Here is a 22,718-nt window from a genome sequence, read left to right as displayed (position 1 = left end):
CACAATCACAGTAGTTCTCCCGGTGCCGCCTTAGCTGATAGAGCGGAACGTAAGGCAGCAAAACAAAAGAGCCGGGCAAACCCAACATTTGACCAAAGACATGATTCGGAGCTGATGCATATAAGGCCAAACTCGCGACGCTGAAACTCCCTAAGGTATTTGGTCTTTATGAAGACGGGCTAAGCAGTGCCCTTGATAATAAGCCCCTGGTGTCTAGGTACGTGCAAAATCCTGACGTGGACACTTGCCAAGACGCCAGCCTCCTCCTCGGTTATACTGAGAATCCGGGGGATGTGTATCAACAAGAGATAGTGAAAAAGGTTTACGCAGGGTCTTAATCTAAAAAGAATCCTTTGGGGCGGGTCCCTGCTGCACGTCTGCGCCTGTGTCTCCATTGTGTCGTGTCATGGACGGGTGTAGCACGATGTTCATCTATAAAAGAGAGGAACTTAGTTGAAAAAGGTCGTGCGAAATGTACGTTATACTAAATAATCAAAGTATAATTCGAGATGGGTAAAATTGAGTCTTATGGTCGCTTGTTTTACATGCGCGGAGCCCCTTGTACAGGGGTATACGGCTGTTAAACCTTTATCAATTGTGTGTTTATGCCGGACTCGTCTAGCCGTGTCCGTGGTCTTAACGACCTGTTAGGTGCTTTGGTTGGTGAAGCCGTTTTAGTGTGTGGCTGTCAAGGCAGCCGCACCGTCTTCCGCGCACGAGGAGCGCTCAATATTTCCCTTTAGTGACATGATGCCTCGTGGACTGGGCATTTTAAGCGTGAGCGACGCATAATGCGGTATTGCGTTAAAGCGAGCGAAAGCTTCGCGTCCCAGTAGTGCTTGATAGCCACTTTGAAATGGGGCGATGTGGAAGGTTAGCTTTTCGCTACGGAAGTTATCGGGGGAGCCGAATATAACTTCTAGTAAGAGGGAGCCCGTGCAATGGACTTCTGGGCCTGGCGTTACTCCTTTAAAGGAAGTATTGCTATGGCTAATTTTTGTTGGGTCCATCCCCATTTTACGGACTGTATCCTGATATAGCAGGTTTAAACCACTGCCGCCGTCCATCAGGACTCGTGTAAAGTGGAATCCGTCAATTATCGGATCTAATACCAAGGCAGCCCAGCCCACGTGCCGGATACTTCCAGAGTAATCCTGATGGTCGAAGGTGATCAGTTTTAACAACCAGTGGCGAGACTCCTTTGTGATAGGCCGCATGGCGCATATCTCTATAGGCGCCACTCTGTTTTTCCCTTTTGTCACGTGAAGTAAATTTACTGTTTTGACTTCTTGTGGGAAATTCTTTTGTTTCCCAGCACTCTGTTTGTGGGATTCGTCATCGTCCTCACTTGGTGTATCAAGCCCCTTGTGTTCGGCGTTGAGTTTGCTGGATTGCTTGAAGGCCCAACATTCTCTGTGGGTATGATTTGCAGGCTTCCCGGGGGTGCTGTGGATATGACATATCTTGTCCAAGATTTTGTTTAGGTTAGATAGCTCGTCCCTGTTATCCTTGAGGGGCAGCTTTCTCTGACCCTGCCAAGAGCTTTTGAATCTGGCGTTGACTGCCGTGCTCTTCGGGCTGTTTCCCTTATTCCGACGCTGGTCCTTGTTGCGTCACGGTTTCCCGTTTCCGTCCCTGACTTCGGATGTACTTGGGTCGCTGGTGCTGCATCTTGCCAACCAGTTGTCCTCTCCCACGCAAAAGTGGGTCAGGCTTGTTAATGCGTCCATTGTTCTTGGCTTTTCTTGGCCGAGGTGTCTGGCGAGCCATTCGTCTTGAACGCTGTGTTTGAAAGCTGCTAATGCTTCGGCGTCCGGACAGTCGACTATCTGGTTCTTTTTAGTAAGAAACCTGTTCCAGAGCTTCTGGGCTGACTCTCCGGGTTGTTGAGTTATATGACTTAAATCGTCTGCATCCGGTGGTCGGACATAGGTCCCTTGAAAATTTGCCCGAAAAGCATCCTCGAGCTCTTCCCAACTTCCAATGGTGTTTTCGGGAAGGCCTTTAAGCCAATGCCGGGCTGGCCCTTTGAGCTTGAGGGGTAAATATTTTATGGCGTGGAGGTCGTCTCCTCTGGCCATGTGGATGTGGAGGATATAATCCTCAATCCAGACTCCAGGGTCTGTTGTTTCGTCGTATGCCTCTATGTTTACGGGTTTGAATCCCGCTGGAAATTCATGGTCCAGCACCTCATCAGTGAAACATAAGGGTGTGCGGCACCCCTGTATTTGGGTGTGCCCGGGTGTTCGGATATTTGTTGCGTTGCATTGCTTACTAGAGCTTGCTTTCTTGGCCCGTATATAGATCTGGTTGGGCCATCTTTTTGATGTGAATCCTTGAGTGGATCGCGTGTTGGCTTGTGTGCGGCGCCGTTTGCCGCTCTATGTTGGCCATGGGGTCGTCTATCCGACCGGGTGGCTTCCTTATTTTTTGATTGCGGGGGCTCTAAGGCCTCCTCGTCAAATTCAGGCAGTAGCTTTCGGTTCAGGCAGCTCTTTGTGTGGCGACTGCCGCCGTATTTGTCTGCGGTGTTGAGTACTTTGCTCCATCTTATTCTGAGTGCATCTTCCACAATTTTGAGCTTTCGCTTCTGCTTTTTCAGGCTACGCGCAGTGGCGACGAGCCTTTTGTGGAGGTTCTTTTGCTCTAGGAACTTGTCCGGCATGAGGTCGTCCGGACTGTTATCTTCGCCGGGGATGGGTTGTTCGGTTTGTTTATCCAAGTTGCTTTGTTCGAACGGTTGCTCGATGCCATGTTCATCATCCGCCGGCTCGCCCAGCTCTGGGGCTGGGTATGTATGACCGTTGTCTCTGTCGAGGCGGGGCTTGGAGCGGTGCTTACGCCACTGCTTTGACTGCTTTTCAAAGGACGATTCGTTGCGTCCTCCCGTTCTTCGTCATCGTTTCCTTTGGGTATGTCCACCATGTATACATCGTAGGATGGGGTGGTTGTCCAGTGCCCTGTGGGCGATGGTTCCAGTTCGTCTCCTACATCGTCGTCCATACCATCGATGTCTTCGGAGTCAAAGTCTAGCATGTCGGTTAGATCGTCGACAGTGGCTACAAAGTGGGTGGTGGGTGGGCATCGAATTTCTTCATCGTACGCATCCCAATTCTGCCGGTCATAATCCGGCCAGGACTCTCCTGACAAAGTAAGAGACCTTAGTAAATTCAGAATGGCGCCGAAGGGCGAGTGCTGAAAGCTATCTGCGGCGGTGAATTCCGTGATCGGCGCCCCATCGAATTCGGTAGGCAGGGGCACGGAGGGTTCGGAGTCCGGAGAAGAGTCCGGCACCTTGGAGTCACGCGCTTCGTAGAGGATAAGGCTGGTGTTTGGCTTGATCGCCGTTGAGACTGCAGCCCCCGCGACGGGGTCTAGCCACCCGTCCTCGATCGGTACAGTTGGCTCCGAGCTAAGGGTCGGAGCTGATGCGGGTGCGGCCTCCAGGGCACTGTTCGGCGGCAGAGCTAAATCATGCCCATCGTGACAGTGCGGCGCGCTCGGCTGTGGCTCGAATCCGTCGAAGATCCAGTCTCCGCGGATGTCAGCCGTGTAGTTCAAACTTCCAAATCTAACCTGATGGCCAGGGGCATAGCTTTCAATCTGCTCTAGATGGCCAAGCGAATTAGCCCGCAGTGCAAAGCCGCCAAATACGAAGATCTGTCCGGGGAGAAAAGTCTCACCCTGGACCGCATCGTTGTTGATGATCGGAGGAGCCATCGGGCTTAAAGATGACGACACAGAGGAACTCTCAATGAAAGCACCAATGTCGGTGTCAAAACCAGCGGATCTCGGGTAGGGGGTCCCGAACTGTGCGTCTAGGCGGATGGTAACAGGAGACAAGGGACACAATGTTTTTACCCAGGTTCGGGCCCTCTCGATGGAGGTAAAACCCTACTCCTGCTTGATTAATATTGATGATATGGGTAGTACAAGAGTAGATCTACCACGAGATCAGAGGCTAAACCCTAGAAGCTAGCCTATGGTATGATTGTTGTTGTCCTATGGACTAAACCCTCCGGTTTATATAGACACCTGAGAGGGCTAGGGTTACACAGAGTCGGTTACAATAGGAGGAGATCTACATATCCATATCGCCAAGCTTGCCTTCCACGCCAAGGAAAGTCCCATCCGGACACGGGACGAAGTCTTCAATCTTGTATCTTCATGTCCAAGAGTCCGGCCAAAGGTTATAGTCCGACTATCCGGACACCCCCTAATCCAGGACTCCCTCACACATCGTCACCTCGTCCTTAACTAGTCTCTGTTTATCTTGCAACTCCTATTTCAAGTTACTACTCTTAGCAACTGAACCAGTATCAAATACCGAGGGTTGCTATAAACACTAGTAAAGTACACATCAATAATATGTATATCAAATATACTTTAGTTCACTTTGCCATCCTTCTTATGCAACAATTTTTTTGGGGCAGTTCCGCTTCCAGTGACCATTTCCTTTGTAGTAGAAGCACTCAGTTTGAGGCTTGGGTCTAGCTTTGGGCTTCTTCATGGGAGTGGCAACTTGCTTGCCATTCTTCTTGAAGTTCACTTTCTTTCCCTTGCCCTTTTACTTGAAACTAGTGGTCTTGTAAACCATCAACACTTGATGTTATTTCTTGATTTCTACCTTCGTTGATTTCTGCATTGCGAAGAGCTTGGGAATAGTTTTCGTCATCCCTTGCATATTATAGTTCATCACGAAGTTCTAGTAACTTGGTGATAGTGACTAGAGAACTCTCTCAATCACTATCTTATCTGGAAGGTTAACTCCCACTTGATTCAAGCGATTGTAGTACCCAGACAATCTGAGCACATGCTCACTAGCTGAGCTATTCTCCTCCATCTTGTAGGAAAAAGTACTTGTCAGAGGTCTCATACCTCTTGAGATGGGCATGAGTCTGAAATACGAATTTCAGCTCTTGGAACATCTTATATGCTCTGTGGCGTTCAAAATGTTTTTGAAGTCCCGGTTCTAAGTCGTAAAGCATGGTGCACTAAACTATCAAGTAGTCATCATACCGAGCTTGCTAAACGTTCATAACGTCTGCATCTGCTCCTGCAATAGGTCGATCACCTAGCAGTACATCAAGGACATAATTCTTCTGTGTAGCAATGAGGATAGTCCTCAGATCACAGACCCAGTCCGCATCATGCTACTATCATCTTTCAACTTATATTTCTCTAGGAACATATCAAAAAATAAAACAGGGGAGCTATACGCGAGCTATTGATCTATAACATAGATATGCAAATACCATCAGGACTAAGTTCATGATAAATTAAAGTTCAATTAATCATATTACTTAAGAACTCCCACTTAGATAGACATCCCTCTAGTCATCTAAATGATCACGTGATCCATATCAACTAAACCATGTCTGATCATCACGTGAAATGGAGTAGTTTTCAATGGTGAACATCACTATGTTGATCATATCTACTATATGATTCACGCTCGACCTTTTGGTCTTAGTGTTCCGAGGCCATATCTGCATATGCTAGGCTCGTCAAGTTTAACCCGAGCACTACGACGATATGACCGAGGTGTGTAACTCTGGAGGGGGGCATCGCACATGGCTAAAAGATCAACTTGTGTGTCTTTGGGGTGCCCCCTCCCACGTATATAAAGGAGGGGGGGAGGAGGCCGGACAAGGTGTGGCGCGCCAAGGGGGGAGTCCTACTTGGACTCCCGGTCCAAGTAGGATCCCCCTTTCCTATTCCCACAAGGAGAAGGGGGGAAAGAGGAGGAGGAGAGAAGGAAAGGAGGACCGCCTCCCCACCCCAAACCCTAGTCCAATTCAGGTTGGGCTTGGGGGGCCACATGCCTCCACCTGTCCTCTGCCTCCTCTCTTCCACTAGGGCCCATGAAGGCCCATTAACCCCCCGGGGGGGTTCCGGTAACCCCCCCCCCCCCCCCCCCCCCGTACTCCGGTAAATGCCCAAACCTATCTGAAACCATTTCGGTGTCCAAACATAGCCTTCCAATATATCAATCTTTATGTCTCGACCATTTCGAGACTCCTCGCCATGTCTGTGATCTCATCCAAGACTTCGAACAAACTTCGGTACATCAAATCACATAACTCATAATACAAATCGTCATCGAACGTTAAGCGTGCGGAACCTACGGGTTCGAGAACTATGTAGACATGACCGAGACACATCTCCGGTCAATAACCAATAGCGGAACCAAGATGCTCATATTGGTTCCTACATTTTCTACGTAGATCTTTATCGGTCAAACCGCATAATAATATACGTTGTTCCCTTTATCATCGGTATGTAACTTGCCCGAGATTCGATCGTCGGTATCATCATACCTAGTTCAATCTCGTACCGGCAAGTCTCTTTACTCGTTCTGTAATGAATCATCCTGTGACTAACTCATTAGTCACATTGATTGCAAGGCTCAGAGTGACGTGCATTACCGAGAGGGCCCAGAGATACCTCTCTGATACACGGAGTGACAAATCCTAATCTCGATCTATGTCAACTCTACAAACACCATCGGAGACACCTGTAGAGCATCTTTATAATCACCCAGTTACGTTGTGACGTTTGATATCACACAAGGTGTTCCTCCGATATTCGGGAGTTGCATAATCTCATAGTCCGAGGAACAGGTATAAGTCATGAAGAAGCAATATCAACAAAACTAAACGATCATTATGCTAAGCTAATGGCTGGTTCTTGTCCATCACATCATTCTCAAATGATGTGATCCCATTCATAAAATGACAACACATGTCTATGGTCAGGAAACTTAACCATCTTTGATTAACGAGCTAGTCAAGTAGAGGCATACTAGGGACACTATGTTTTGTCTATGTATTCACACATGTACTAAGTTTCCGGTTAAAACAATTTTAGCATGAATAATAAACATTTATCATGATATAAGGAAATATAAATAAAAACTTTATTATTGCCTCTAGGGCATATTTCCTTCAATAGCCTGTATAGCCATTTACTGAGTAGTCACATATTCTTTGCTTGAAGGTTTTCAGTCCCTAAACCCCTTTGTTCCTTTGGCCTACAAATTATGTCCTAGTTGGCCAAGATGTACTTGAATCCATTTTCAATGCTTTGGTAGGAAAAACATGATCAATAAAAGTCCAACTTTTTTCGTACCCTCGCAGGTACTTTGAAGAAGAACAATAGGAATCTCGACATACTTGTAAGCATGGAATTTATATCTGAATTAGCCGACTCCCATAAGACATACTTGCGCTTCCAACAACTTAGTATCTTCTCATATCGATCCTCTATGCACATTCATTCTTTGTTGGTTAACATTTGGTGATGAATTAGGATTCCCAAATAACTAAACAGTAGAGACTCCAACTCACTCCCTCACAACTGTGTATAATTTTCTTGTTCTTCCTTGACGCACCCAAAACAAAATAGTCCGCTCTTGTTGAAATTTGTTTCCAAACCAGGCAGTTATTCGAAAAGACACTAAATCAGTTTCATATTTCTAGCCTTTGCCAAATGTGAGGAGCAGGTCAACGACGGCGAGGTCCTGGAGGTCTTGGAGGCCGTCTTTGGGGAGGGTCTTCTTGGCGCCATCAAAGAGCCATGGCATGCCGAAGTCGAGGTTGCTGACAAGGAGGGGGTTGACGAGGATGCAGAAACCGCCGCCGTCCAGCTCCGACAACTACCTGTTGAACTCTAGGTACGCCAGCTTCACCGTTGTTGTGGTTTTGGTGGTGGTGGTGCTGGTGGTGGAGGAGGTCTCATTTTTTATGTTGCTGCTGCTTCTGATTCTCATGGTGGCGCGGCGGATTGGTGGCAGTCGGCGAGATGACGGTGATGGAGGAGCGTAGATGGACGGAGGAGGAGGCCGGCCATGGGTATCGGAATGGACATGGCTGCTCTCTCCATCTGCATTCGTCGATGAGAAGAGGTAGCTTTTGTCCTGGTCGATTTGAGCAGGGAACCTTTCATTATTTTTGTTTTTTTATTACTAATTAAAGTAACATACACGTTTCTCTTTTATTTTGCACGGTTCCTTTCGTGTTTGTATTCACGTGTGCCTGTGAATACAAAGACGTCCAACTCATCGGGCGGAACACCAGCCAACCACAATGTCGTGAGCGTTGATAGAGCAGAAAGTTGTCCGTACCCTCGGTATGGTGGCAAACGTGGCCGGAAGTACCAGGACGGAGCCTGCACGCAAAATTTACCTAGGTGCGGGCGTCTGATGTGGAGTAATACCCCGCGTCATGTTTTGTGTATGTATTTTTTGATAGATATACCTCATGCAAAGGATTACAATAGGGAGGATGCATGTATTGCTACCGAGAGTTTAGGTCTACGGGAGTAGATGGATGAGAGAACCATAGCCTCCACCTTATATACACGATGTGGGGCTAGGATTTTACAGGGGATAGATGCAATCTTGGTCGCCGTCATGCTGACTTGAGGGCCAAATGGTCTCTATATGCCTATCTTCTCCTTTTGAGCTCCTTTCGGTCGCTAGCTCTTTGGTGGGCCTCCTGGATCGGGGCAGGCCTGCTGTGGGGCTACCCTTAGTGATGCGACCCCCAGTGCATTGCACCGTAGTAGCCCCCGAGCTTGCCTGGAGTAAGAGCAATGGTCCATGAAGAATTCCGGCGGGCTTAGCCATATAGCAAGAACTCTAGAAACAAATCTACAATCGGCTCGATCTGAAGGTAATCTTAGAAAAACACTTGGAAGTTTTTGATATTGAGAATGGAGTTGGGCGCGAGATCTTGGGGCCGCAAGCCATAATATGCAAGGACATTCTTGAAAAACCTAGAGCTAGGCGGCCTAAAACCCCGGCTTATGTGATCGGCAAAGATGATGGCTTCACCTTGATGTGGTTATAGCCGGGTTTCCTCTCCGAGCATGCACCAGCTGATATCTTCCTTGGATGGAAGTAAACCGATGGTATCAAGCTCTGCAAGTTGGAGAGACTTGAGATTCGGCCTAATCCGCATAGATTGTGCACTTGGCAATAGTCGGAGCTGAGGCTGGGGTGACGATGAGTCCCCTTTCTTCCCCTTATTCTTGTTAGCCATTTTCTTCTGACCCATGCGGCATAAGCAAAGATCTTGCCCCGGAACAGCACTGGGAAAAAGAGAAAAACAGTAAAACAAATGAACTACAACGGTAGTAAACGGAATAATTATCGGCGGTAAGTAGATGGACTATCAGTAATAAATGGATGAACTACAAGCCGCCATGGAAGAACTACCATCGCAATGGAAGAACTACAATAGAGGACGAGCTATGGCAGTGGCGCAATACGCAAAAAGGAACTTACAGTTGGGTGGCATAGAAACGACGGCGGATGAACCACATCGACTGCGGTGGCTGCAGACGAGCACCGACGACGGCGGCGTAAACGAAGAGCAAGATTGGATCTAAGCGGCGTTGGAGGAGGAAGAAGAGGCAGAGGCGCGCGACGTAAAAATGATCCTCAGGGCTGCCACCGCACTATTTATAGATGTGGTACTAACCCTAATCGTCGCAGTAATTTTTCAAGATGGCCCCTGGGATTCCATGGTGAAAAGTTATAAACCCTACTGTACGTCTCCAACATATCTACTTTTCCAAACACTTTGCCCTTGTTTTGGACTCTAACTTGCATGATTTGAATGGAACTAACCCGGACTGACATTGTTTTCAGCAGAATTGCCATGGTGTTATTTTTGTGTAGAAATAAAAGTTCTCGAAATGGCCTGAAAATCAACGTAGATTATTTTTGAATTAATAAAAATACTAGCAAAAGAATCAAGGCCTGGGGGCCCACACCCTGTCCACGAGGGTGGGGGCGCGCCTACCCCCTGGGCGCGCCCCCTGCCTCGTGGCCCCCTTGGTGCTCCACCGACCTCAACTCCAACTCTATATATTCACGTTCGGGGAGAAAAAAATCAGAGAGAAGGATTCATCGCGTTTTACGATACGGAGCCGCCACCAAGCCCTAATCTCTCTCGAGAGGGCTGTGTTGGGGAACGTAGTAATTTCGAAAATTTTCCTACGCACACGCAAGATCATGGTGATGCATAGCAACGAGGAGGAGAGTGTTGTCTACGTACCAACGCAGACCGACTGTGGAAGCGATCACACAACGTAGAGGAAGTAGTCGTACGTCTTCTTCCCGATCCAACCGATCCAAGCACCGTTACTCCGGCACCTCCGAGTTCTTAGCACACGTTCAGCTCGATGACGATCCTCGGGCTCCGATCCAGCAAAGCGTCGAGGAAGAGTTCCGTCAGCACGACGGCATGGTGACGATCTTGATGTACTACCGACGCAGGGCTTCGCCTAAGCACTACAACGGTATGATCGAGGTGGAATTTGGTGGCAGGGGGCACCGCACACGGCTAAGGAACAATCAACAATGATCAACTTGTGTGTCTATGGGGTGCCCCCTGCCCCCGTATATAAAGGAGCAGGGGGGAGGGGTTTGGCCGGCTAGGGAGAGGGCGCGGGAGGAGTCCTACTCCTACCGGGAGTAGGACTCCCCCCCTCAATCCTATTCCAACTAGGACTCCCAAGGGGGAAAGGAGAGAGAGGGGGGCCGGCCCCTTCTCCTAGTCCTAATAGGACTTGGGGAAGGGGGGGCGCGGCCAGCTATGGGCTGCCCCTTTTCTCTTTTCCACTAAGGCCCAATAGGCCCATTTGCCTCCCGGGGGGTTCCGGTAACCCTCCCGGTATTCCGGTAAAATCCCGATTTCACCCGGAACACTTCCGATGTCCAAACATAGGCTTCCAATATATCAATCTTTACGTCTCGACCATTTAGAGACTCCTCGTCATGTCTGTGATCACATCCGGGACTCCGAACAACCTTCGGTACATCAAAATGCATAAACTCATAATAACTGTCATCGTAACGTTAAGCGTGCGGACCCTACGGTTCGAGAACAATGTAGACATGACCGAGACATGTCTCCGGTCAATAACCAATAGCGGGACCTGGATGCCCATACTGGCTCCTACATATTCTACGAAGATCTTTATCGGTCAGACCGCATGACAACATACGTTGTTCCCTTTGTCATCGGTATGTTACTTGCCCGAGATTCGATTGTCGGTATCTAATACCTAGTTCAATCTCGTTACCGGCAAGTCTCTTTACTCGTTCCGTAATACATCATCTCGCAACTAACTCATTAGTTGCAATGCTTGCAAGGCTTATGTGATGTGCATTACCGAGAGGGCCCAGAGATACCTCTCCGACAATCGGAGTGCCAAATCCTAATCTCGAAATACGCCAACCCAACATCCACCATTGGAGACACCTGTAGTACTCCTTTATAATCACCCAGTTACGTTGTGACGTTTGGTAGTACCCAAAGTGTTCCTCTGGTAAACGGGAGTTGCATAATCTCATAGTTATAGGAACATGTATAAGTCATGAAGAAAGCAATAGCAACATACCAAACAATCGGGTGCTAAGCTAATGGAATGGGTCATGTCAATCAGATCATTCAACTAATGATGTGACCTCGTTAATCAAATAACAACTCTTTGTTCATGGTTAGGAAACATAACCATCTTTGATTAACGAGCTAGTCAAGTAGAGGCATACTAGTGACACTCTGTTTGTCTATGTATTCACACATGTGTTATGTTTCCTGTTAATACAATTCTAGCATGAATAATAAACATTTATCATGATATAAGGAAATAAATAATAACTTTATTATTGCCTCTAGGGCATATTTCCTTCAGGCAGATCTGGAGTCCGTTCGGGGCTCCGAAGAGGGGAATCCGTCGCCATCGTCATCATCAACCATCCACCATCACCAATTTCATGATGCTCACCGCCGTGCGTGAGTAATTCCATCGTAGGCTTGCTGGACGGTGATGGGTTGGATGAGATTTATCATGTAATCGAGTTAGTTTTGTTAGGGTTTGATCCCTAGTATCCACTATGTTTTGAAATTGATGCTGCTATGACTTTGCTATGCCTAAGCTTGTCACTAGGGCCCGAGTGCCATGATTTCAGATCTGAACCTATTATGTTTTCATGAATATATGTGAGTTCTTGATCCTATCTTGCAAGTCTATAGTCACCTACTATGTGTTATGATCCGGCAACCCCGAAGTGACAATAATCGGGACCACTCCCGGTGATGACCGTAGTTTTGGGAGTTCATGTATTCACTAAGTGTTAATGCTTTGGTCCGGTACTCTATTAAAAGGAGGCCTTAATATCCCTTAGTTTACAATAGGACCCCGCTGCCACGGGAGGGTAGGACAAAAGATGTCATGCAAGTTCTTTTCCATAAGCATGTATGACTATATTCGGAATACATGCCTACATTACATTGATGAATTGGAGCTAGTTCTGTGTCACCCTATGTTATAACTGTTGCATGAATAATCGCACCCGGCATAATTCTCCATCACCGATCCAATGCCTGCGAGCTTTTCACATATTGTTCTTCGCTTATTTACTTTTCCGTTGCTACTGTTACAATCACTACAAAACTATCATTGTTACTTTTGCCACTGTTACCGTTACTTCCATACTACTTTGCTACTAAATACTTTGCTACAGATATTAAGTTACCCAGGTGTGGTTGAATTGACAACTCAACTGCTAATACTTGAGAATTTTCTTTGGCTCCCCTTGTGTCGTATCAATAAATTTGGGTTGAATAATCTACCCTCGAAAACTGTTGCGATCCCCTATACTTGTGGGTTATCAAGACTATTTTCTGGCGCCGTTGCCGGGGAGCATAGCTCTATTCTTTGAGTCACTTGGGATTTATATCTGCTGGTCACTATGAGGACCTTGAAAGATGAGAAAACCAAAATTTATCCCTCAACTACGAGGGGAGGTAAGGAACTTCCATCTAGCTCTGCACTTGATTCACCTTCTGTTTTGAGTAAACTTGCGACACCTAAACCTGCTTCTGCTATTAATTCTGATATGTCGCATGTTATTGATGATGCCACTTCTGCTATGCATGATACTTATGATGAAACTACTTCTATACTTGATACCACTATGCCACTTGGTGAATTTCTTGATGAACAACTGGATAGGGCTAGAGAGAATGAAATTATTGAAACTGATAATATTGATGAAAGTGATGATGAAGATTCTTCCCCTAGATATGAATTGCCTATTGTGCCTGAGGGTTATGTTATGGATGAAGAAACTGCTAGAGACTTTCTTGCTTGCAATGATAGAAGTGATCTTAAGAAATTATTAGCTAAGCTGAAAGAAAAAACTATGAATGCTAGAATGAAATATGACCCTGCTTATGCTACTTCACCTATCTTTATTACTGATAAGGATTATGATTTCTCTGTTGATACTGAGATAATTACTTTGGTTGAATCTGATCCTTTTTATGGCTATGAATCTGAAACTGTTGTGGCACATCTTACTAAATTAAATGATATAGCCACCCTGTTCACTAATGATGAGAAAACTCGCTACTATTATATCCTTAAATTATTTCCGTTCTCATTAAAGGGTGATGCTAACATATGGTTTAATTCTCTTGACCCTGGTTGTGTGCGTAGTCCCCAGGATATGATTTATTACTTCTCTGCTAAATATTTCCCCGCTCATAAGAAACAAGCTGCTTTAAGGGAAATATATAACTTTGCGCAAATTGAAGAAAAGAGTCTCCCACAAGCTTGGGGGAGGCTTCTCCAATGACTTAATGTTTTGCCTGAGGAGAAAAATGAAATACTTGATATCTTTTATAATGGACTAACCGATGCTTCCAAAGACCACCTGGATAGATGTGTTGGTTGTGTTTTCAGGGAAAGAACTGCTGATCAAGCTGAAATTCTATTGAATAATATGTTAACCAATCAAAATAATTGGACACTTCCTAAACCAACTCCCAAGCCAACTCCGAAGAAAAGGGGCGTTCTATTTCTCAGTCCTGAAGATATGCAAGAGGCAAAGAAATCTATGAAAGAAAAAGGTATAAAAGCTGAAGATGTTAAGAATTTACCTCTTGCTCCGCCTGTTGGAGAAACACATGGTTTTAATCCATCACCTGTTGAAGAAACACATGGTCTTGATAACCTGACACAGGTAGTAAAGGTAAATTCTCTCTATAGATATGATAAAGCTGAAATCCCTCCTACTAAGTTTGTTAGCCAATGTCTGGATGATTTTGATAACTTTATGGTTAAGCAAGAAAACTTCAATGCTTATTTTGGCAGAGAATTAAAATGCAATGCTTATATGATTGAACACTTGAGTTATTATATGTCTAGAGTTAAAGGTGAACTTAAACTCATTAGTAAACATGCTTCTATGGTTAGCACTCAAGTAGAACAAGTACTTAAAGCTCAGAATGATTTGCTCAATGAATTGAATAGTAAGAATAATGACTTTGTTGTTAGAGTTGCAACTAGAGGGGTAAAGTGACTCAGGAACCTTTGTATCCTGAGGGCCACCCTAAGAGAATTGATCAGGATTCTCAAAGAAATAATGTTGATGCACCTAGTCCTTCTAAGAGGAAGAAAAAGAAAAATGATAGGACGTTGCATGCTTCTAGTGAACCTATTGTTGACACACCTGAGAATCCCAATGATATTTCTATCTCTGATGCTGAAACACAATCTGGTGATGAACATGAACCTAGCGACAATGTTAATAATGATGTTCATGTTGATGCTCAACCTAGCAATAACAATGATGTAGAAATTGAACCTGCCGTTGATCTTGATAACCCACAATCAAAGAATCAACGTTATGATAAGAGAGATTTCTTTGCTAGGAAGCACGGTAAAGAAAGAGAACCATGGGTTCAGAAACCCATGTCTTTTCCTCCTAAACCATCCAAGAAAAAGGATGATGAGGATTTTGAGCGCTTTGCTGAAATGATTAGACCTATCTTCTTGCGTATGCATTTGACTGATATGCTTAAAATGAATCCTTATGCTAAGTATATGAAATAAATTGTTACAAATAAAAGAAAGATACCGGAAGCTGAAATTTCCACCATGCTTGCTAATTATACTTTTAAGGGTGGAATACCAAAGAAACTTGGAGATCCAGGAGTACCAACTATACCATGCTCCATTAAAAGAAACTATGTTAGAACTGCTTTATGTGATCTTGGAGCCGGTGTTAGTCTTATGCCTCTCTCTTTATATCATAGACTTGATTTGAATAAGTTGACACCTACTGAAATATCTTTGCAAATGGATGATAAATCAACTGCTATACCTGTCAGTATTTGTGAGGATGTGCATGTTGTGGTTACGAACGTTACTATTTTAACGGACTTTGTTATTCTTGATATTCCCGAGGATGATAGTATGTCTATTATTCTTGGAAGACCCTTTTTGAATACTGCAAGGGATGTTATTGGTTCCAACAAAGGCAATGTCACTTTTCATGTTAATGGTAATGAGCATACAGTACACTTCCCGAGGAAACAACCTCAAGTCCACAGTATCAATTCCATTGGAAAAATTCCATCGATTACTATTGGAGGTTTTGAATTTCCTCTTCCTACTGTCAAGAAGAAATATGATATTCTTATTGTTGGGGATGTGCATATCCCCGTTGAGGTAACCTAGTGTGATTCGAAATTTCTCCGGTTCCATGTTATTCAGAATGAGTTTGTTAACAAGACTTGATCAACCTTGTTAGTGGATTCCTTTTGATGAGCATGAGATGGATGAAGTTAGAAAGCACAACCTTCTGTACCCTCCTTTTACTTTCTGTTAATCAAATTAAATAAAGCAAAAATAGTATTTTCTATCTGTTTTCTGATTTATCCATGCAATAAAAAATACCCCGAAAATAAAAGTTCTCCAAATGCCCCGAAAATGAAATATGATTTTTTTTAGAATATTTGAGAATATCTGGCACTGAGAACACATCAGGGGGAGCAAGCACCTGGCCACGAGGGTCCAGGGCGCACCCCTGCCTCGTGGGCCCATGGTGGCTCCCCTCCACTTATTCCAGCCACCACACACTCCTTCTTCCTCCCAAAAAATCACCAACCAGCTCAAGCACGAGTTGTAGCTCATTTTGCTGCCATTTTCGATCTCCTTGCTCAAAGCTCCTCTCACAAAACTGCTTTGGAGGATTGTTCCTTGATATGCGACTCCTCCAATGGTCCAATTAGTTTTTGTTCTAGTGCTTTATTCATTGCAAATTTTTGCTGCCTAGGTGACCATGTTCTTGAGCTTGCATGTCAAATTTATATGGTTCCAAGTAGTTCTAATGCATGATATAGTCTCTAGGCACTTGTGGGAGTAGTTGCTATGAATTTTGTTGAGTTTGGTTCACTATTATTTGAAGTTACTAAAATTTTCAGAAATTTTTCAGAGGAAGAAATATGTTTAGAAAAATGTACCAAGGAGGTCCTTCAAGGAAGCAAGGACCCAGGCTCGCAATACGCAATGCGGACGGTGAAACACCGAGGGAAGCTCAAGTGCGGGCTTGTGAATGGCCGTCAGAGGACTTTATGGATCGAGCAGGAATCAAGGAAGAATTTAACGCATATGTGCATAATGCTGATCTTGAGAGCTTTGAGGCAGATAAGTGCCGTCAGTACCACTATCTCACTGATTCCTTTGTGAGAAGGTTTGAATTTTCATCATCACGCAATTCTCAAACTGTCCTGTTTGATCTTTATTGAAATTCTTATACTATTGACTTAGAGGATTTTAATACTGTTTGCAAACTTTCACAATGGGGTAGCACTAGTGAGCCTCGCAAATCGGAGTTTAAAGATTTTCTTGCTAGTATAACTGTGGGGGAGTCTAGAGATATAACACAAGCTACCATAGGGAGTATTCATTTTCCTGCTATACATTATTTTGCTCTCTTCATAGGTAGGTGCATAAATGGTAAGGATGAAGCATGTCATATGTGTGTCCCTGACCTCAGTGTTCTCGGGAGTGCTGTATTAGGAGATAAACATTATAATTTGGGAGCCATTGTTGCACGTAGGTTGCATAATAATAGAATTAATGGAGATTTCTTTGGTGGAATTTATGCAACCCGTTTAGCTAATTTTCTTGATATACCCATACGTGAGTATGATATTGAGTTGCCTCCTGTTTATTTAGATTATGAGGCTATGGTTCATCATTAGTTTGTTGAGAGGAACGATCAGTTCCTCCAGTACCGACTAATCTTTGACAAACGACGCACCTATCATGTCACTCTCCCTGCTCCTACTTTCTTTGACTTTCAGGCAAAAGGGAGACATGTTATAACAAAGGAGGAGGTGAACGAGTACGAGTGGAGGACTGAGACAGCTCGCCTCCAAGCTGCAGCCGACGATGCAATAGCCGCTGCATCTCAGTACGACCCCAACTATAACTTTGATCCATAGGCATAGACCAACTTAGGCCAAAAGCCTAAGCTTGGGGGAGTACGTATTTCTCACCGACATTACATTCATGTTCACACACTTATTCTAGTTGTCGGTGTTCATACTTTTTCATTGTACTATCCATGCTAGTTTATTTTTCTTTTTCTCGCTTTGTTCTTGTGTGTTTGATAAATCTTAAGAAAAACAAAAAAAAAATAGTTGTAGCTTTTAGCTAGTTTATTTTCCTTGCTTGTAGTAATAAGTAAAAAGAAAACCCAAAAAGATTTCATGTTCTTCTTTTGCTTGTTGGGAGCTTTCCCGTGTAAATAGTTTTATTTCTTTTCTTTTCTTTAGGGGCCAAGAGGAGAAGACCATAATGAAAATGTTGAAGTGGCTCTTATATGCATTATTGTTGATTTAACCAAGAGCCCATATTACCTTGTCTTTTCATTTGTATTGAATGCCTGCAGATTCCAGCTTAGTCCAACGCACGTGCACTATTATTATTATTCACATCGTTCGGTCGTGCAATAATGACGATATATGATGGACTGATTGAGATGAGAGAAGCTGGTATGAACTCGACCTCTCTTGTTTTTGTAAATATGATTAGTTCATCCTTCCTGATTCAGCCTATTATGAATAAACATGTTTGCAATGACAATTAGAGATTATAGTTGTTTATGCCATGCTTAATTAGCTAGGAGTTTATAATGGTTTACCTTGCGTGCTAACATGCTATTAAATGGTTGTGATGTGGTATGATAGGGTGGTATCCTCCTTTAAATGATTCGAGTGACTTGACTTGGCACATGTTCACGCATGTAGTTGAAACAAAATCAACATAGCTGAAGGAATCAAAGTAAACATTTTCATTTTCGGTAGGTTCAGTATGTTGAGGAGCAACTGTTCGGGGTGAAGATACCCCGAACAAGCCCCTCAGAGGATTACTTCCCATAGTAACAAGTGACAGTAAATTTCAGCACACTATATAAAATTTTCCTTACCAAATTCCACCTACCAAATGCGCTTCACTCCCCGGCAACGGCGCCAGAAAAATGTATTGATGACCCACAAGTATAGGGGATCTATCGTAGTCCTTTCGATAAGTAAGAGTGTCGAACCCAACGAGGAGTAGAAGAAAATGATAAGCGGTTTTCAGCAAGGTATTCTCGCAAGCACTAAAATTATAGGTAACAAATAGTATTGTGATAAGATAATTTGTAACGGGTAACAAGTAACAAAAGTAAATAAAGTGTAGCAAGATGGCCCAATCCTTTTTGTAGCAAAGGACAAGCCTAAACGAACTCTTATATAGAGAAAAGCGCTCCCGAGGACACATGGGAATTATCGTCAAGCTAGTTTTCATCACATTCATATGATTTGGGTTCGGTACTTTGATAATTTGATATGTGGGTGGACCAGTGCTTTGGTGTTGTCCTTACTTGGACAAGCATCCCACTTATGATTAACTCCTATTGCAAGCACCCGCAACTACAAAAAATGTATCAAGGTAATCCTAACCATAGCATGAAACATATAGATCCAAATCAGCCCCTTATGAAGCAACACATACACTAGGGTTTAAGCTTCTGTCACTCTAGCAACCCATCATCTACTTATTATTTCCCGATGCCTTCCTCTAGGCCCAAATAATGGTGAAGTGTCATGTAGTCGACGTTCACATAACACCACTAGAGGAGAGACAACATACATCTCATCAAAATATCGAACAAATACCAAATTCACATGACTACTAATAGCAAGACTTCTCCCATGTCCTCGGGAACAAACGTAACTACTCACAAAGCATATTCATGTTCATAATCAGAGGAGTATTAATATGCATGTAGGATCTGAACATATGATCTTCCACCAAATAAACCAACTAGCATCAACTACAAGGAGTAATCAACACTACTAGCAACCTACAGGTACCAATCTTAGACTTAGAGACAAGAATTGGATACAAGAGATGAACTAGGGTTTGAGAGGAGATGGTGTTGGTGAACATGTTGATGGAGATTGGCCCCCTCCCGATGAGAGGAGCGTTGGTGATGACGATGGCGATGGTTTCCCCCTCCCGGCAGAACAGCTCTGCCAGAGCCCTAGATTGGTTCCACCAAGGTTCCGCCTCGTGGCGGCGGAGTCTCGTCCCGAAAGCTTGCTTATGATTTTTCTTTGGACGAAAGACTTCATATAGCAGAAGATGGGCACCAGAGGGCCAGTAGGGGGCCCACGAGGCAGGGGGCGCGCCCCCCACCCTCGTGGCCAGGGTGTGGGCCCCCTCTGGTATTTTCTTCGCTCAGTAGTTTTTATTATTTCCAAAAATAACTTCCGTGGAGTTTCAGTACTTTTGGAGTTGTGCAGAATAGGTCTCTAATATTTGCTCCTTTTCCAGCCCAGAATTCCAGGTGTCGACATTCTCCCTCCTTATGTAAACCTTGTAAAATAAGAGAGAATAGGCATAAGTATTGTGACATAACGTGTAATAACAACCCATAATGCGATAAATATCGATATAAAAACATGATGCAAAATGGACGTATCATGAACCCCTCTGTGATCGTGTTCTGCTCCGGCAAGGTGCCGGAATAGGTCTCTAGATTGGATCTCGTGGTTCTGGAACTTGTGGCTGCTGGAATTGTGTTTTGTCGACTCCCCTAGGGTTTCTGAAATATTTGGGGTATTTATAGAGCTGAGAGGCGGTGCAACGGAGCTTCGTGGGCCCCATGATCCAGAAGGGCTCGCCTGGGCTCTCTGGTGCGCCCTGGTGTATCATGGTCCCCACAGGCCTTCCCTCGTACACTCCCTTGGCTCCCTGGGGATATACTTACCGTTGCTGTGCTGCATCATCCTCTCCTCTCCGGGGAAATACCAACGCAGATACAAGAAATCACACCGGTGACCTACTACCGCTTTTCCTGGGACCTCATGTCCTCACGAGGCCCTGTCCCAACGAGGAAGTGCAAGTGGTTGCATCCATGGCAGATCTGGCCATCGCGATGGACAACACTCTGCTGGATCTCCCTCTCCTTCTAGTAGAGGAGAAGGAGGAGGAAGGAGGGGCAGGGGAGGGGGCTGCGGTGGGAGAGGAGGTCGCCGAATTTGGGGGAGGCGTGGAGGTGCAAGGCCGGCAGTGGCGGTGGGTGAGGAAGGGCATCGTAGGTGGGAGGGAGAAGGGGAATCAAGAGAGCGCGGGTCTGGGTTTGGGCTTCTGCGCGTTATATGTATACATGTGTTGGTGGTCGATAGTGGTAGCGCTGGGTTTATACCCCACGCTACTACTATGGTCTGTCTCGGGGGGCACGGTGGAGACCACTTAGTAGTAGCGTGTGTTTATAACGCGCGCTACTACTACGGCTTGTCCCGAGGGGCATGGTGAAGACCACTTAGTAGTAGCGTGGGTTTTATACCCCGCGCTACTACTATAAACTTAGTAGTAATTAACGTGGGTTTATAACCCGCGCTACTACTAATTAGTATTAGTGCGGGGTTTATACACCTGGCTACTGCTAAACATCTATCTATAAGGTACTCTGTCCACTAGTGTCAAAAAACCTCTTACATTATGGGACAGAGGGAGTATTTCCTGGTAGCGTCTCTTCATGGAAATTGTTTCAACTGGCTTGATTTGTAGTAATCCTCCTTGGTTTCCTTCCAAATATGATATTTCCTGCTGAACTTTGGAAAAATGATTTTTCTTCTCTTTCGAGGGATTAGCGTTAGAAATATTCGAGAAATGACAAAGGTCCAGTGAAAACAAAATAAGAATCACTCGAGAAACATAACGAATTCTCGAACCATCACCGGCCTAGGTTGGCGACCTCCGATGCTTCGGGATGGTGTGCTGGTGGTGGCTCAGGGGTGCACGGATCGTTGGCAGCGGTCCATGAAGGTCACTAAGATGATTAATAATCTATCTCGAGATAGCTCACAGCTGGGCCATCTAGTTAAGCACGTGAAGCATCTCATGAAGCAAGGGAGGCGTTCCATTGTCAACAAAATCTCCGGGGAAATGAACCAAGCACTGGTGGAAAAAGGGCCTTTGGTCGCGGTTCGCAACTGTCATTAGTCGTGGTTGCGCAACCGCAACCAAATAGGCGCGACTAAAGGACCCCCACTTTAGTCGCGGTTGCTTAAGAACCGCGACTAAAGGCCCGTCCACGTGGGCGCCAGGCGGCCATCGGGGCGGAGGACCTTTAGTCGCGGTTCTTCTGGCCAACCGCGACTAAAGGCCGCCACAGGTTTAGGGTTTTAGCCCCCCCCCCCCCCCGAAACCTGTTTTCTGTTTAATTTGTATTGTTTTATTTCTTTTGTGCTTTATTTTAATTTTGAAGGAGTTTCACATATTCTACGGTACTACATACATGCATATGAATGTACAATTTCAAACAAATTTGAAATTAGAACCAAAAAGAATTCAAGAGGAATATACAATATATATTCAATATCATCGGATGACCATATACAATTTTGAACAAGTTTCCATACATAATTTAATGCATATAAATTTCTACGTCCTCGTAATGGTGTTCTCCTTTAGAATGGAGGACTTCCCTGCTGAACCATCCAGCTAGTTCCTCTTGAAGTGGTCGGAAGCGAGCTTCTGGACTAAGCATCATCTGGAGGTTATTCCTCTGAGCATTGGTATCACTCGGAACCCGCTCAGAGGTGTATCTCTGGATCATCTCACAGACATAGTATCCATATAGATTGGTCCCCGCTGGCTGAATATCCCCAGCATTCTTAGCCTTTGACCTTTTGAATTCTAGCTCTTTTTTGAATTCACCGACCTTTGTATCTACGAACCGTCTCCAAACCCTACGGGGCAAAGAAAATTAAATGAACAAGAGAGTTATTAGTTACTTGATATTAGGAAATGAACGAAATAGGCCGATCGATATAGAGCGCAAATGAATGAAAATAATTACTTCTGCAGCATTCTTCTCATGCCGCCCCAAAGCTTTGGATCCATATTCAGAGAGTCGTGGACGAGACATTCTGAGGTGTCAACTTTAATTACTAGCAGAATCCAGTGGAACCTGCGGACACGATACATGCACAGTACGTCATGCATAACTCATTGATTAGCCGGCCACATACCATGCATGGAGTAAACAAAAGAGAATGTGCTCAAGACAGAAACACTCACCCAAAATGGTAAGGAAATAGAATATCACTTTTGAGTTCCTGCTTTGTAAGAAACTGCCACAGGTCTGCCTCCATGTCGGCGGGGTGATGCTCCAACACATATCCATTAACGATGTGTGGGTCAATGAACCCAACATCATGGATGTTCCTTACTCTGCATTCCTTAATCTTCATTCTGCATGTATAATAGTGGACACAACAATATAGTTAGGACATATATATAGTGCAGGCAATATGAACGAGATGGGGTAGAAATAAATCACTTACAGAACG

The sequence above is a fragment of the Triticum aestivum genome, chromosome 2A (genome assembly GCF_018294505.1).
Source record: "Triticum aestivum cultivar Chinese Spring chromosome 2A, IWGSC CS RefSeq v2.1, whole genome shotgun sequence".
Lineage (NCBI taxonomy): Eukaryota > Viridiplantae > Streptophyta > Magnoliopsida > Poales > Poaceae > Triticum > Triticum aestivum.
Note: the sequence above shows the minus strand (reverse complement) of the source record.